General features: G+C 36.2%; 1 protein-coding gene across 2 annotated transcripts in view; it reads left to right on the top strand.

Moving 5' to 3' along the window:
- Positions 1–15,575, top strand: part of CNTN5 (contactin 5) — a 1,363,702-nt gene that overhangs the window by 1,319,154 nt on the left and 28,973 nt on the right. The gene's annotated exons all lie outside the window — the stretch shown is intronic.

Below are 15,575 nucleotides of genomic sequence, written 5' to 3'. Positions count from 1 at the left end.
GCTCTAGGCAGTATAGACATTTTAACAATGTTTATTCTTCCAATCCAAGAGCATGGAATGGTCTTCTGTCTATTTGTGTCTTCTTCAGTTTCTTTCATGAGTGTTCTGTAGTTCCTTGAGTACAGATCCTTTACCTCTTTGGTTAGGTTTAATCCCAGGTATCTTATGGTTCTTGGTGCTATAGTAAATGGAATCGATTCTCTAATTTCCCTTTCGGTATTTTCATTGTTAGTGTATAAGAAAGCCACTGATTTCTGCACATTGACTTTGTATCCTGCCACATTGCTGAATTGCTGTATGAGTTCTAGTAGTTTGGGGGTGGAGTCTTTTGGGTTTTCCATATAAAGAATCATGTCATCTGCGAAGAGAGAGAGTTTGACTTCTTCATTACCAATTTGGATACCTTTTATTTCTCTTTGTTGTCTGATTGCTGTTGCTAGGACTTCTAATACTATGTTGAACAAGAGTGGTGAAAGTGGGTGTCCTTGTCTTGTTCCTGATCTCAACAGGAAGGCTGCAAGCTTTTTCCCATTGAGGATGATATTTGCTGTGGGTCTTTCATAGATAGATTTGATGAGGTTCAGGAATGTTCCCTCTATCCCTATACTTTGAAGCGTTTTAATCAGGAACAGATGCTGGATTTTGTCAAATGCTTTATCTGCACCAATTGAGAGGACCATGTGCTTCTTCTCTCTTCTCATATTAATTTATTGTATCACATTGATTGATTTGTGAATGTTGAACCACCCTCGTAGCCTAGGGATGAATCCCACCTAATCATGGTGGATAATCTTTTTAATGTGCTGTTGGATCCTGTTGGCTAGGATCTTGTTGAGAATCTTAGCATCCATATTCATCAGTGATATTGGTCTAAAATTCTCCTTTTTGGTAGGGTCTTTCCCTGGTTTGGGGATCAGGGTAATGCTGGCTTCATAGAAAGAATCTGGAAGTTTTCCTTCTGCTTCAATTTTTTGAAACAGCTTCAGGAGAATAGGTGTTATTTCTTCTTTGAAGATTTGGTAGAATTCCCCAGGGAATCCGTCAGGTCCTGGGCTCTTGTTTTTTGGGAGGTTTTTGATCATTGCTTCAATCTCATTATTAGATATCGGTCTATTCAGGTTGTCAATTTCTTCCTGGTTCAAGCTTATTGGCATATAACTGTTGGTAATAACTTCTGATGATTGTTTCTACTTCCTTGGTGTTTGTTGTGATCTCTCCCTTTTCATTCATAATTTTATGAATTTGGGCTTTCTCTCTTTTCTTTTGGATTAGTGTGGCCAATGGTTTATCGATCTAATTGATTCTTTCAAAAAACCAGCTTCTAGTTTCATTGATACGTTCTACTATATCTCTGGTTTCTACCTCATCGATCTCAGCTCTAATCTTGATGATTTCCCTTCTTATGTGTGGAGTTGGTTTGATTTGTTATTGATTCTCCAGTTCTTTAAAGTGTAGAGACAGCTGGTGTGTTCTGGATTTTTCAATTTTTTTGAGGGAGACTTGGGTGGCTATGTATTTTCCCCTTAGGACTGCCTTTGCTGTATCCCATAGGTTTTGGACTGAAGTGTCTTCATTCTCATTGGTTTCCATGAATTGTTTCAGTTCTTCTGTGATCTCCTGGTTGATCCAAGCATTCTTAAGCAAGGTGGTCTTTAGCTTCCAGGTGTTTGAGTTCCTTCTCAACTTTTCCTTGTGATGGAGCTCCAGTTTCAAAGCATTGTGATCTGAGAATATGCAGGGAATATTCTCAGTCTTTTGGTATCGGTTGAGTCCTGATTTGTGACCCAGTATGTGGTCTATTCTGGAGAAGGTTCTGTGTGTACTTGAGAAGAATGAGTATTCTGTTGTTTTAGGGTGGAATGTTCTGTATATATCTATGAGGTCCATCTGGTCCAATGTGTCATTCAATGCTCTTGTTTCTTTATTGATTTTCTGCTTCGATGATCTGTCTATTTCTGAGAGAGGCATGTTAAGATCTCCTACGATTAGTGTATTCATATCAATATGACTCTTTATCTTGATTAACAGTTTTCTTAAGTAATTGGCTGCTCCCATATTGGGAGCATAGATATTTACAATTGTTAGATCATCTTGGTGGATAGTCCCTTTAAGGATTATGTAGTGTCCTTCTGTATCTCTGACTACAGTCTTTAGTTTGAAGTCTAATTTATCTGATATGAGAATCGCTACCTCAGCCTTCTTTTGAGGCCCATTGGCATGAAAGATGCTTCTCCATCCCTTCACTTTCTGTCTAGGTGTATCTCTAGGTTCAAAACGGGTCTCTTGTAGACAACATATGGATGGGTCCTGTCGTTTTATCCAATCTGCAACCCTGTGCCATTTTATGGGTGCATTTAGGCCATTCACATTGATAGTGATTATTGATAGATAAGTTTTTATTGACATCGAGTTACCTTTGAAGTCTTTCTTTCTGTAGATTGTCTCTATATTTCTGTTCAATGCTATTCTTGGGATTTTTCCTCTTTTATAGAACCCCCCTTAATATTTCCTGCAGTGTTGGCTTGGTGGTTGCATAGTCTTTTAAGCCTTGCCAGTCTTGAAAACTCTTTATCTCTCCATCCATTTTGAATGTCAGTCTTTTTGGGTAAAGTATTCTTGGCTGCATGTTCTTCTCATTTAGTGCCCTGAATATATCTTGCCAGCCTCTTCTGGCTTGCCGGGTCTCTGTGAACAGGTCTGACGTTATTCTGATGGGCTTCCCGCTGTAAGTAAGGAGCCTCTTTGCCCTGGCGGCTTTCAAGAGATTATACCTACAATTATAATTCCTCAATTTGACTATCAGGTGTCGTGATGTTTTTTTGGAATGTATAATCTTGGGTGGAGACCGTTCAGCCTCTAGTACATGAACGCTGGTTCCATTCGCGAGATTGGGAAAATTTTCATGAAGGACTTGTTCCACTATATCTTCTAGACTTCTTTCTTTCTCCTCCCCTTCAGGGATTCCAATAATTCTGACGTTGGAACGCTTCATGGCATCATTTATTTCTCTGATTCTGTTTTCGTGGTTTCTAAGCTGTTTGTTCCAGGCTTCCTCCTGATCCTTTCTCTCTATCTGTTTGTCTTCCAGATCACTAATTCTATCTTCTCTCTCAGTTACCCTAGCTTTGAGAGAGTTTAGATTAGATTGGAACTCATTGAGAGCATTGTGAACCTCCTCCCTGGTAGCTTTAAGCTCCGCCCTAACATTGTGAACATCCTGTCTGGTCGCTTTCAGTTCGACCCTAATCAATTCCGTTTGGTCATCCATGGCTTTCTCCAACCTAGCTATTGCCTGGATAATTGTTAGCCTGAATTCTCCTTCCGACATATTGTCTATGTTGATAGCCGTTAGCTCTGTTGCAGAAGGTCCATCCTCTGTATTTTTCTTCTGTTGGGCATTCCTCCTCCTAGTCATTTTGGTGGGAGATGACTGAACAGATGTAGCTGGATGTATCAACTGTGGTGCAGTCAAGGTGCACCCTGGAACACTCTGAGCAATCAGGATTCCCCACCCAAATGAGAGACAAAAGAAAAGAAAAGGAAAAAGAAAAAAGAAAGAAAATAAGGAAAAAAATAAGAGAGAGAGAGAGAGACAGGAAAGAAAGGGAAGATGAAAAAGAAGGATCAGCCCAGATGGGCCCCAAGGTAAGATTTATGAGGTAGACAAAGAAAAAGAGATAAAAAGACTGATACAAGTATATGACAAGAGAAAAAAAAATATATATATATATATATATATATGCAAATAAAGAAAGAACCCCGTCAAAAAAACCACAAGTGTAAAATTTATATGCTATCAGGACAAACACAAAAAACACAGAAACACTGGTAGAAGAAGATGGGAGAGTTCTTATAAATTCTCAGTGTGTGCGAGGAAGGTTGTTTTGATTCTTCCTGGATGTATCTTGATATCTTTGTTAAAGGACTCAACTTTCTTAAGATAAAGGGGATTAAAAGTTGGTTTACCTATAGGGGTAGTATTGATTGGGGAAAGGGGGTTACTTTGAAGTTTAACTCTATATGAATATTAGAGGATAAAAATAAAAAGGAATAAACTAGACTAAACTAAACTAAAATTTAAAAAAAGGAATTCCAAAAATAAAAATGCAAAAGAAAAACATAGGTGTATGTATCAAAAAGTTCAGGTTAGAAAGGTATTATGGAATTTGATGTACTGTACAACTCGCTGTGATGGTAAATAGGTTAAAAAAATTACCTATGTGTAAAAAAAAAAAAAAAAAATGAACCGGAATAGTGGGAATGAGTGAACAATACAAGTTTTCCTATGAAGTAGTGGTTGTTCCTTTGTAGTCCTTTTTTTTTTTTTTCCTCTTTTTTTTTTTTTTCTTTCTTGGTTTGTTTTCTGGGGTAGGGGCCTGCCACGTGGGTTGTCAGTCAATGATGTTTCCTGAGTTAAGTCCTCCCACTCCCATCAAGGGGGTGGGCTCTGAGGAAACTGGGTTTTTTCAGGCTTTTGTTCTCTGGCGGTTTTTATGCTTGTTCACTTTTTTTCCTCTCACCTTGACCGCCTTTGATGGTTTTTGTAGTTTTAGAGGAAAATAAACCGCACCCTGATCTCCTTCTCAGAGGAGCCTCAGTCTGGGTGCAGAGCCTAAATAAGTTCCCCTTTGGCCACTGGCAGAGCAGGTTCCAAGTTGCAGACCCCGGGGGCGCAGGATCTTTTGCTTGTACCCAAAGCCAAGGCAGTGGCAGCTGTCTGGGAGCTCCCGACCGCCAGAGAGGTTCCAAGCAGTGATCGCACACTAAGATTTTGCCGCTGGACCCGGCTGGGAGTGCCCAGCTTGCGCCCATCTCTTTCAAAGGCTGCGCGCGTCTCAGGCACTGAGAACGGAGCGTTGGTCTGGAAGCAGGAGGCTGGGCTTTTGCGCACCTCTGTCAGGGGAGAGTTTGGGGCGCGCGGCTTAGGCTTTGAAACAATGGCGCGGGTCAAAGAGCACCGGCTGGGCCTTTGTAACTCAGGGGAGCATGAGGGACGTGCGCGCATATCTCAAGCTTTGTGGCTAGGGCTCGCGCGTTCTGCTGACGGCGTGGCTCCCATCCCCTCACAGGAACTAGAACCCACTCATTCTCGGGCGCGCTAGCAGCTTAGGGACCAAGAGCTGGTTTCTCCACCGCACTCTCTCTGCCTCAGTGCCGAGGAGGCTGTCCTGGGACTGGGGACTTAAGCCCCTGTCCCTGGCCACCCCATTCCCACAATTTCCCCCCGCGATCCTTTGCTCTTTTGGAGTGCTTTCAACGAGTCTCCAAGTTAATGCTGGTCTCCAGACGCAGGCACTCTCGCTCGTATTGGGGTATTACTTTCCAACTGGTCGCCTCTGGTGGTTCCCTTCCCCTTTTGTTTATCTTCTGATATCAGTCAGCCTTCCCACTCCGCTTTACCTGCCCACTGGCGTCTTCTCCCCCTGTAGAGATCCAGACGTGTATAATTCTGATCTCAGGCTGATTTCATGGGTGATCGGAGTTCTTTGGTAGGTAATCAGCTCACTTTGGGGTACTGGCTGAAAAGGCGCCTCCTCCTACTCCCCCGCCATCTTGTCCCCCGAAGAGGGAATTTTTTAAGTGGAAAGAAAAAGTCATAACTAGAAGTAAGAAAATTATAAAAGAAAAAAATTTCAGAGGTAAAACAAAACATACAATAAAAATGTAGATTAATCACTTACGAAGCCAGTATGGAATTTAAAACACAAAAGTAATAAAATAAATTATACCTACAAAAATTAGTACAGGATGTGTAAAGATAAAAAAGATGTAAAATATGGTATCATACACATAAACCATGGAGAGGGGAGTAAAAATTTTAGTGCTTTTAGACTGTGTTTGTTCTTAATTGATTCCCAACTTAATATAGTCTGCTGTACACATAAGATGTTATGTTAGAACTCAATGGCAACCACAAATTGATACCCAAAACATAAAGAGAAAGGAGTCTAAGCATAACGCTAAAGAAAGCCATCAAACCAAAAAAGAAGCAAGAGAAGCAGGAATAGGAAAATAACTGCAAAAACACTCAGAAAACAATTAAGAAAATTCCAATAAGTACATATTTCTCAATCATTACTTTAAATCTAAATGGTCTAAATTCTCCAAATCAAAAGACACAGTGTGACTTAAGGGATAAAAAATAATAATAGTAATAAGACCCATTTATGTTGCCTAAAAGAGATTCCCTTCAGACCTAAAGACAAGTACAGACTAAAAGTTAAGAGATGAATATATATATACAATGCAAATAGGAACAAAAGAAAGATGGGGTACCAGTACTTCTATCAGACAAAATAGACTTTATTTATTTTTTTAAAAGATTCTATTTCTTTATTTGACAAAGAGAGACAGACAGAAAGCGAACACAAGCAGGGGGAATGGGAGAGGGAGAAGCAGACTTCCTGCTGTGCAGGGAGCCCCATGGAGGCCTCAATCTCAGGACTCTGGTATCATGACTGGAGCTGAAGGCAGACACCTAATGACTGAGTTACCAGGCACTGTCGAAATAGAATTTAAAACAAATATTGTAGCAACAGACACAGATGCACATTTCAAAATGATAATGGGGTCAATCCAACAGGAGGATATAGCAATTATAAATACCTCTGCACCCAACGTAGGAGCACCTAAATACATCTAGCACATATTAAAAACATACAGGGAGATATTGACTGTAATACAATAATAGAAAGGGACTTTAATTGTCCATGTATATCAATAGATAGATGACCCAAACAGAAAATCAACAAGGACATAGTGGCTTTGAAAAACACCTTAGACCAAACAAAAGTCCAGGACCAGATGGCTCTATAGGTGAAGTCTACCAAACATTTAATGAAAGTTAATACTTACACTTCCCAAACTATTACAAAAACTAGAGAAGGAAGGAAAACTTCCAAATTCATTATATTTAGTTAACATTACCCTGACACCAACAGCAGATGAACACACTACAAAAATTAAAATTTAAAACATTTTTTAAATTCTTTTTTAAGGGACACCTGGGTGCCTCAGTGCATTAAGCCTCTGCCTTTGGCTCAGGTCATGATCTCAAAGTCCTGGGATCTGCTCAGCAGGGAGCCTGCTTCTCTCCCTTTCTCTCTCTGCCTGCCTCTCTGCCTACTTATGATCTCTCTCTCTGTGTCAAATGAATAAATAAAATCTTTAAAAAAAATAAAAAATTAAATTAAATATATATTTTTTAAAACTACAGGCTAATATCTCTGATGAACATAAATGGAAAACTCCCAAATATTAGCAAAGCAAATTCAAAAATACATATTAAAACATCCTTCATCACAATCAAGTGGGATTTATTTCAGGGTTACAAAGGTGATTTGATATAACCAAATCAATCAGTGTGATACATTAACAAAAGGAAGAATAAAAAACCTATGATCACTTCAACAGATGCAGAAAAAGCATTTGACAAAACACAACATCCATTCATGATAAAAACACTCAACTAAGTAGGTTTAGAGGGAACATACCTCAACATAATAAAGACTATATATGACAATCCCAGAGCTAACATTATACTGAATAGTAAAAAAACTGAAAGCTTTTTCTCTAAGATCAGGAGCAAGACAAATATATCAGCTCTCACCAATTTTATTCAACATAGTACTGGAAGTCCTATCCACAGATATCACACAATAAAAAGAAATAAACATCAACCAAATTGATAAAGAAGAAGTAAAACTGTCCCTATTTACAATGACGTATTACATATAGAAAAGTCAAAAGCTGCCCAAAAACTGTTAGATGTAATAAATAAATTCAGTAAAGTTTCAGGATACCAAATTAATGTACAGAAGTATGTTGCACTTCTATACACTAAGAATGAAGTAACAGAAAGAGAAATTAAGGAAACAATCTTACAATTGCACCAAAAGAGTAAAATACCTAGGATTAAATTTAACCAAGGAGGTGAAAGATCTATACTCTGAAAACTGTAAAACACAGATGAAAGAAATTGAGGACAACACAAACAAATGGGAAATTATACCATGTTCATGGATTGGAAGAATTAAAATCATTAAAATATTATCTACTTAGTCTATGCAATCCTTTTCAAAATATCAACAACAGTTTTTATAGAACTAAAACAGATAATCTTAAAAATTATATGAAATTATGAAAGATCTCATATAGCCAAAGCAATCTTGAGAAAGAAGTACAAAGGAGAAGGTATCACATTACCAGATTTCAAGGTATACTATAGTAATCACAAGAGTATGTTACTGGCACAAAAATAGACAAAAAGATCAATCAAACAGGATAGAAAGCCTAGAAGTAAGCTCATACACAAATGGTTGATAAATCTATGACAAAGGAGACAAGAATAATCAATGGGTGAAAAGACAGAAAACTGGACGGCCACAGGTAATAGAATGAAACCAGATCACTTTCTTAACCATACCCAAAAATAAACTCAAAATGGTTTAAAGACCTAGATGTGAGACCTGAAACCGTAAAACTGCCAAAAGAAAACATAGGTGGTAATCTCCCAGACATCACCCGGGAGATTAGCAACATATTTATAAATATATCTCTGTAGGAAAGGGAAACAAAAACAAAAATAAACTATTAGGACTAAACCAAAGTAAAAAGTTTCTCCACAGCATAAGAAACCATCAACAAAACAAAAATGAAATGCAATGAATGAGAAAAGAAATTTGCAAATGATATACTTAATAAGGGGTTAATATCCAAATTATATGAAGAATTTACTCAAAACACACACACACACACATACACACCACACACACAATTTCATTTAAAAATGGGAAGAGGAATTAAATAGACATTTTTCCAAAGAAGATATCCAGATGGCCAACAGAAACATGAGAGAAGAAGTTTAATGTTACTCATTAGGGAAATACAAATCAAAAGCACAAAGAGATATCACCTCACAGCAGTCTGATGGCTAGTACCAAAAAGGCAAGAAATAACAAGTGCTGGTGATGATGTGGAAAAAAGAGAACCCTTATGCACTCTTGATGAGAATGTAAATTGGTGTGGAAAATAGTATGGAGCTTTCTCAAAAAATTAAAAACAGAAATACCATACAACCCAATAATTCCACTTCTGGTTATTTATCAAAAAAAAAAACCACTTCTGAAAAAAAAAATGAAATATTCCTCAGCCATTAAAAAAGAATTAGATCTTGCCATTTGTGACAACATGGATGCACTTAGAGGGTATTAAGTGAAATTAGTCAGACAGAGAAAGACAAATACCATCTGATTTCACTTTTATTGTGTAATTAAAAAAGAAAAACAAAACAAGTAACAAAGAAACAAATAAAGCAGACTCATAAATACAGAGAACAAACTGATAGTTTGTTCCCCTACAGGGGAAGTGATTAGAGGGATGGGCAAAATAGATAAAGGGAATTAAGAGGTACAAGCTTCCAATTATAAAATAAATAAGTCATGGTGATGAAAAGTATAGCATAGGGAATATAGTAAAAATTATTATAATAACATTGTATAGTTACAAATGGTGACTACTTATGGTGAGAATAATGTATAGAATTGTTGAATCAATATATTGTACACCTGAAATTAAGATAGCATTTTATGTCAGTTGTACTTCAAAAATATCAATGAAGAGTAAGTAAATAAATAAATAAATAAAACAAAATTTAGCTGAAGAGGAAAAACTGTCAAAAAGATTGATAAGGAGAGATCAGTTTGGGAAAGGTGTGATAGATGTCAGACTGAAAGAGCTGCTTCAAAACACACACACACACACACACACACACACACACACTTCAATTCAGAGCTCTCAATCCAGCAATATCTTTATTTCTTGTGGAATCGTCTAAATCTTGTCAGGATACCAAGAAGTTTTGATGAGAATCATGATGCTCCAATGTTAGTACCAAAAATGGTTAAGGCCATACATGACTTAAGATCGTACATGATTGTTTTTGCACTACTCAAAGATTATAATAAGTGAGTCTAATTGATTACTGCAGAAAACTATTTTCACCACAAACAAAAGCTGCTAAAAGAAGTCAAGATGGGAAATGTTCTTTGATATAAAAGGAAAAACAGGGGAGGTAAATGAGAAATAAATCATTTCTGAAGTTATGTGCACAGATTTATTACCTTCTAGAATATGATTCTTGTCAAGTACATGCAGATACTACAACTTTAATATTGATGAACTGTATCTCTAGAATACATACTAAAAATAATACCTCAATGTGTTTTCCTGAATAAATAAGCAAACTTAAACCTGTAGGTGGCTTACATGATTCTGAAATCGTCGTATTTTCTCTTCTACTAATCATGGAATTCTGTGCTTGAGCAAGGGTCATTCAGAGACAAGACAGACCTCATCATGGGCAGTAAAGTCCTAAAGGCTCCCTGACTCCAATCCCTCTCATGTGCTCTCTTTCTGACTGTTCCTCAGCTGACTTTCAGTCTGATTCTGTGACCCAGATTGACAGTCATATTTGGAATTTGAATTGCTGATCTGTCTGTATGTTTCATCTGAATCTCATTTATCAATTCACCTAATATTTATTGAATGGCTATGTTTTGGTAAAATGTGTGGGGTAAAACAATAAGTAAAATAGAGTCCCTGCCCTTATGAAGTTTCACAGCCTATCAAGGAAGATTGTATGTCTTTTGTTTTTGTTTTCTGGTATTTGTTTTTTAACCCTAACCTAAGGTCTGACCTAACTGCAGGTAGCTGCTTTTGCTTGATAACATGATCTTGATATTCTTTTCCCTGATGTACCTAGCCCTACAGAGCAGCTGTAGAATTTCAGCAGGAGGTCGCCCCTGATACCATCTGTTAATAATAACTCACAATTGGCATTTTTGCCTTTTACAAAGCAGCCTCCATTACATTTTAATTGTTTCAAAAAATAATCAACCAAGCATTTTTATATAAACTATGTTCATCTGCAACAAACTCAACACTTTAGAAAACACCATTTAATTCAATTCAAACTGATTTTTGTTATTAAATTTACTAATTGCCTTACTTAATAGAATGGTCATGCCAATTGAAACAGTAGGAATAGCTATGCATAAAAATAGGGACAGAATGATAATATCCCCTAACCCACCAGAAAAAGGCTTTAATTAATGGTCAAGGGCTTCAGGACATTTTACCCATGGGCATTTCTAAATGTCACAATTAGGCTAGATTAGGACTCTGCTATTAGAAGAAAAAAAGTGTTCTTTTCTTTTCAACAAGCTTTTAACACCACCTTCTACTTCTTCTTCTTCTTCTTCTTCTTCTTCTTCTTCTTCTTCTTCTTCTTCTTCTTCTTCTTCTTTTAATTAACATGTAATGTATTATTTGCCTCAGGGGTACAGGTCTGTGAATCATCAGTCTTACACAATTCACAGCACTCACCCTTGTACATATCCTTCCCAATGTCCACAACCCAGCCACCCTATCCCTTCCCTCCCCACCGCCAGCAACCCTCAGTTTGTTTACTGAGATTAGGACTTGCTTATGGTTTGTCTCCCTCCCGTGTCCCATCTTGTTTCATTTTTTCCCTCCCTACCCCCCACAACTACCCAACCTGCCTCTCAAATTCCTCATATCAGAGAGATCATAAGATAATTGTCTTTCTCTGATTGACTTATTTTGCTCAGCATACTACCCTCTAGTTCCATACATGTTTCACAAATGGCAAGATTCAGTTTTTTGGATGGCTGCCTAACACTGCCTTCTGCAAGTCTAACACTACCTTAGAAAAAAATGACCATTTGAGGAAATAAGAATGATTATGAAATCATAAGTGTAGATACTAATCCATCTAATTGTATTTTACAAATATCTGTACAACTTTGTTCACATTCTCTTAGAACCACCAATTAAGAATTTTGGTTAACTACATGGAAGTGGCTTCAGACTTTATGGCTGTATAGACTAAATGTAGAAAGTATTGATATTGCGATATGTGAAATTCTAGCTTATGACATGCAGCATGATTGAAAAATGAAAATGGGCTTTATTTATTGAACAACTTTGATTCATGAATAACCATGACTTCCATCTGGATTGTCATCCCTGTCATTGGCCTATGCAAGTAAATTATTAGGTTCATTTTTGAATTCATGAATCTGCCAGCATTCTATGTCTTGTGAATGAATGGTAATGTTTGAATCCTAGAGCAGAGACTCTCAAGCCTTTCTGAGAAAACGAGGATTTTTATTGCATACAAAATAAGAACAGAGACCAGTCTGGCAAGAAGGAGAAGTAAAGAAAGATAAGGCCAAATTTTATCATTTTTCTCTATGTTTCCAGATCAGGCAGAAGGATGAAGGAAAGTATGTGATAATGGAACCTTGGTTGATTCATTTTTTCATTCCTTCACTCATCCAGCATTTATTAAGTATCAGGCACTGTGCCAGGCAGCAGAAATGCAAAAATTAATTAGATCTAGACCCTGCTTTCCAAAAGCTCACAATCTAATATTAAAATATGTTTATGGTAAATTTAAGTAAACGAGAGAGAGAGAGAGAGAGAGAGACACATTGGAACAATACAAAGTCCATGCCCAGAATTACCTCAGGATTCCTTAGTATCTTGATTCTCTCAAGAAATGTTAGTGAGAAAAAACCCATGCCAGTGCCCTATCTGGGTATCAGTTTCTGTTTGTGTGAGCATATATCCGTCCCTAAAATGTGATCAATTTTCCTGAATAAAATAATAAATTAATAAATTATATATTATTTATTGAATAATATAAAAAGAATTTTTTCTAGACGTAATATTTAAAAACACCGTATTGTATATATTCTGCCTGTGAAACATAATCCCCCATGATTACTAAGTTTAAGGTGCTTGTATTTTTTGTATGCTTTTTGTAACAGTATTATTAACTATTTTTACCTTTTTAATGGCTAGAATCCTTTCAACAATAAGCAAAAATGTAGTTTTGTAGCAAGGGGTACACAGTGTCCTAGTTAGAATTCTGAACTTTTTGATGTTTATTATTAAGAGAAATGAAAGACAAAACAACTTGTCCCATTTTACAATTCTCATCAAAGCACCTCTAATAACTCCTTTTCCTGGGCTGTGTTCAAGACATGCATGTGTCTTAGAACTTTCAGAGAATATGTAACTAAGAAGTTCATTTTAGACATATCACTAAAGTCTTTTTTAGTTATTGATTGAACCGAAAAGAGACCAATTGAATTTTGCTCTATAAAATAAGTTGTGGGGGGATTTCTTTAGGAGAGAAAGGATGAGACTGTTGTTGTTGTGTATTTTATGACCTAACTCTGTAATCATCATAGCAGAAGACAAAAACATGGGCCTATTCTTGTCTGACAATAACTCATGCCAGATAGATTGCATTTAATTTGAATAGCAGGGGGTGGGACAGTGTGTGTGTTGTGTGGTGAAAAATGGAATTTCAGATATAAATTAAAGAGGGAAAAGAAGTCAAAATGAAACCAGTCACCAAAAGGCTAAACAAAGGCTATTTTATTTTCCATATGGTGGTTGGGTAGTAGCTGTTTTAGAGATTTTGTTTGATTTTTTATTATGACTATATAAAAGTAAGAATATTAAAAACTAAACAGTAAAAAAGAAAAAAAAAAGATGCCAATTCTACTCTTCTTTTTCTGAAATTCTGCAGGCTCTAATTTAAATCAGATAGCTTTCATATCCCTATCATTAGATTTCCTTCTTAGGTTATTTTCATAGATTGGGAGTCTAACCAAAACTATTTACATTTTTCAAAAATCAGCAGATCTAAGGAAATTGAAAAAGTAACATTTCAGTTACTTAACTCGTTCCTTCCCGTGTCCTATTGAAAGGCAACTATGGAATTCTTTTTTTTTCTTTTTTTTTTTTTTAAGATTTATTTATTTATTTATTTGACAGAGAGAGAGAGATCACAAGTAGGAAGAGAGGCAGGCAGAGAGAGGTGGGGGGGAAGCAGGCCTCCCGCCAAGCAGAGAGCCTGATGCGGGGCTCGATTCCAGGACCCTGAGATCATGACCTGAGCTGAATGCAGAGGCTTAACCCACTGAGCCACCCAGGTGCCTCGGCAACTGTGGAATTCTTTGAGAGCAATTAATCACTCAGTTTACTGTGTTTCTGTTTGTTTGCTTCTAGATACATTGCTTCATGGAAAAAATGCTTTAATCCAAATAACTTTTCACAATTTTTTTACTGAAATTTTTACATAAACCATTTTATTTTCAACATTAGAATATTTGTGTGAATGTATTATCTTATACACATAAAAGACTGAAAGGATATTGATATCTTTTATCATGTTCATAGTTATTTTCCATTCTTTTATTCTTTTACACATATCTAAAGTTACTATAACACCTCTAAACAGGAGTTTTCTCATCCCTAAATCCAGCCATCCTGAGCTCATCGTCCATCCATCCACAGTCTCACTCTCTTATATAGCAGACATTTGTACACACAAAATATACAAAAAATGAAACCACAAATGTAGACATCAACCCATTTAGTTTAACAAATACTTGGAACATTTTTGTTGACACTCTCTTAGAATGATCCATTTGAGAATTACCAAACTACAACACATTCTCCTTTCTTTTGAGCAATGGGTTTTATCTTAACACCTAACAATGTACTTGTGGTCTAGAGGTATTAACTCAATGAGTGTTGAACAGAAAGATACAGCCATGGTTTTGCTTACCATACTATGAAATTGAGAAGTGTTATAAAATGCCTAAACACACACATACAAAAGGAAGCTTTACAAAACACATACTTAACAATATAAAAATACTTATTACTAATTGACTGCTAACTACTAAGTGACTGACACTTTATTTTCAAAAGGACAATTTTTTTAAATCTACATATGTAAAAGAGCACAAATTATAAATGTGCAGTTCAATGAGCTACCACTAAGTAAACATACCTGTGTAACTATAATCCGGGTCATGTAACAAAACATTACTAAAAACTGGAGACCTACCTTGTGTTTACTATAGTCACCATCCTTATTCATACCCTCCCAAAAACAAATATCCTGAATTCTGATTCGTTTTCATAGTTTTTGGAATTATATGGAGCTTTTTATATCTTGCATTTTCTATTGTCACATGCTTTCTCCCAAACATATTGTATGAGCATACCACAATTTATTTTTCATTCTATCATTGATGAACTTTAGGGTTGGGTTTTTTCCAACTTGGATCTGTTATGAATAGAGCTGCCTATATAAACAATTTTGAGAATTATCTACGTGCAATATTAATTCTTGTAATTGATGATTTTTGTATATCCCTGTTTTGTTTTGGGGTTTTTTAGGTGTTCTTTATCAATATATGTCTTAGAAATCTTTTCTTAGATTAATCCCTGTTTTATTGTTTTGATTCTATTGTAACTGTGATCTTTGTCTTAAACTATATTTTTTCTTTAACTTTGTAATATGAAAAATATATGAAATATACAGAGAAGCATAGTAAATTTCTATGTACTCAACACTCACCTTCAACCATGATGAATTAATGAATAACATTTTACATATAACTGCATTTAATCAATTCTTCCATGTTATTTTGAAGCAAATCTCAGCAATTACGTCATTTCACACA

Source organism: Mustela erminea, chromosome 9 (assembly GCF_009829155.1).
Source record: "Mustela erminea isolate mMusErm1 chromosome 9, mMusErm1.Pri, whole genome shotgun sequence".
Lineage (NCBI taxonomy): Eukaryota > Metazoa > Chordata > Mammalia > Carnivora > Mustelidae > Mustela > Mustela erminea.
Note: the sequence above shows the minus strand (reverse complement) of the source record. Positions and strands in the feature narration are given on the sequence as shown.